We start from the raw sequence: 2,600 nt of genomic DNA, 5'->3' as shown, positions 1-2,600 counted from the left end.
TAATAAGTCAATCTTATTGGWCGAATTGTTTAAAATAATCATTTCTCCTTCCTAATATCAAGTTTTAAAGAATTATCTGTATTCAGAGTATTCTAGATGATTCTTTATTTCAGAGAACAAGACTAGAATCTCTTGAGCATTGTTAGATAACAAAAACACATTTTTTTAGAGAACATAAACTAATTCTTTTTAAATCATCCCATACCAGTCAAAATTGTCCTCTATGTGTCAAATCATTGTGCCAAAATTGCTCTAGGGCTTTCTCGATCCCCATTGACCTCCCTGGAACACCGATCAGGAGGGGAATTAGAAAAGAACTCGTTGCAATCATAAAGCAAAGAAAGACAGATCTGGCGGAAGGGAAAGCTTCAGCTACACAAGATATATTGTCACACATGCTTTGCTTTAGAGATGAAGATGGCAAATGCATGGAAGAATCTGATATCRCCGACAAGATCCTCGGATTGTTGATTGGGGACCATGACACTGCAAGCTCTGCGTGTGCTTTCATTGTGAAGTATCTGGCTGAGTTGCCGGAGATTTACGAGGGAGTCTATAAAGGTACTAGAAGAAATACATGCAAGAATATATTTTCTTAACTCTAGGTTATATATATATATATCAACACACCTACGATTCATATTAAACTTTATGGAGTAACTACCAGCATTAACATGCACAAATTGTTGATGATTATAAATTAGTATTAAAAGCTTTATTAACTTTGTATAGAACAGCAAAATTTGACGTAAAACGAATGCAAAATTTTAATCTACAAATTAACAAGTATAATATTTTTGTGAATATATAATAGATTTTGATAATTAATTTCTTTATAATTTTGTAATTGCATGCAGAACAAATGGAAATTTGCAAAATCTAAAGCATAGGAGAGTTGTTGAAGTGGGAGGATGTATCAAAGATGAAGTACTCTTGGAATGTTGCATGGAAGTTCTTAGATTAGCTCCACCTGTGCAAGGTGCTTTCAGAGAAGCCATTACTGATTTCATGTATAATGGTTATTCAATTCCTAAGGGCTGGAAGGTAATTTACATGTTAATATATATATATATATACATATATAATATACATACATACATACATACATATATATATATACATATATATAATATACATACATACATATATATATATATATATAAATATATATTGGTTCAAGTTAAGGGAAAAACAACAACAAAATGAAAAATTGAGAAACACCCTAGTAACCGTTCATCTGGACAGTAAGTACATATGCATACCGATAATTTTAAGCTTTGTCTGGCACGTGCATGAAAACCAAAAAACAACTTCAATTACCGATATGTACAAGTGCAGAGTGTTCCTCGGTTATCATTGTTTCGAGGTTTTACCCTTAAACCCCTCCCCCCCCCCTCTCTCTCTATATATATATACATATACATATACATATTCATATACATATATATATATATATATTAGGCTTTTAATTAGTTTTTAGCTAATGGATTTTCATTTTACAGTTGTATTGGAATGCAAACTCGACCCACAAAAACCCTGAATTCTTTCCTGAACCTCAAAGGTTTGATCCATCAAGATTTGATGGCAAAGGACCAGCACCATATACATTCGTACCATTTGGAGGACGACCTCGTATGTGCCCTGGAAAAAAGTATGCCCGCTTAGAAATACTTGTGTTCATGCATCATCTAGTTACAAAATTTAAGTGGGAGAAAGTAATTCCAGATGAGCAAATCATCGTTAACCCGATGCCTAGTCCTTCCAAGGGACTTCCCATTCGCCTCTATCCTCGTAACATTTAAAGTTGGTACTCTAGTTCCAATCAGAATTATTTCATTGTGTGTTTCAATAACAAAAAGCAGTGGATTTCAAAAGATGCAAATAGTTCAAAAATGAAAAACAGGATCAATCTGAAAGTGTACAATTGTCAATTAATCCTTCTGCTTTTAATTTATTGTATTTCTGTATGTCATCAATAATGTATATTCTTTCAATGTTCAGCACAAGTAAACTACAAATTTTGTAAATGTACTCTTATTTTGGGATAATTTTCATTTTGCTTTTTCCGTCTAAAATAATCGGTCCGTTCCATTTGTATCTAGAGTTTAACGATTCACCATATGTTTTACGCAAAAAAAAAAAAAAAACTACGACTTGGGTATTTCGACCTTGCCGCACGCATATATAGGTTGTTGCACCGACTTGCAAACAACTAATTCGGGAACCAGGTAACCTAGGCTCACGATACAAGGTCGGCCTGGCCCTAGGTCTCGTGTACAAGAATGGCCCAACAAGGGGCCAGATTTAGGTTAAATTTGATTGGTGCTTTGGTGAAAATTATGTTACACTTTAACTCCCATTTGATCACCTCCTCAATCGATACCAGATCTTACAATTTTATTAACATCTTAGTCAATCGTACCAGATATTGTCCATTATGTCTACACGACTAGACCTGAACTTATGGTTTTAAAACGTGTTTAATAGAGGAGGTATATAGTTCTTTATAAGACAACCTTAGTAATTCCCTTCCCAACCGATGTGGGATCTTACAATTAATTTGTTGGTATTTGATATATATGTTGTGGACATTCTTATAG

General features: G+C 33.7%; 1 pseudogene; it reads left to right on the top strand.

Moving 5' to 3' along the window:
• Positions 1-208: 208 nt before the first annotated feature.
• LOC112505027 lies at positions 209-1,802 on the top strand (annotated as a pseudogene).
• The last annotated feature ends 798 nt before the right edge of the window (positions 1,803-2,600 follow it).

Source organism: Cynara cardunculus, unplaced genomic scaffold, assembly GCF_001531365.2.
Source record: "Cynara cardunculus var. scolymus isolate 2C unplaced genomic scaffold, CcrdV1 Un_Scaffold_7945, whole genome shotgun sequence".
NCBI lineage: Eukaryota > Viridiplantae > Streptophyta > Magnoliopsida > Asterales > Asteraceae > Cynara > Cynara cardunculus.
This window is presented reverse-complemented; position numbering and strand designations above follow the sequence as displayed.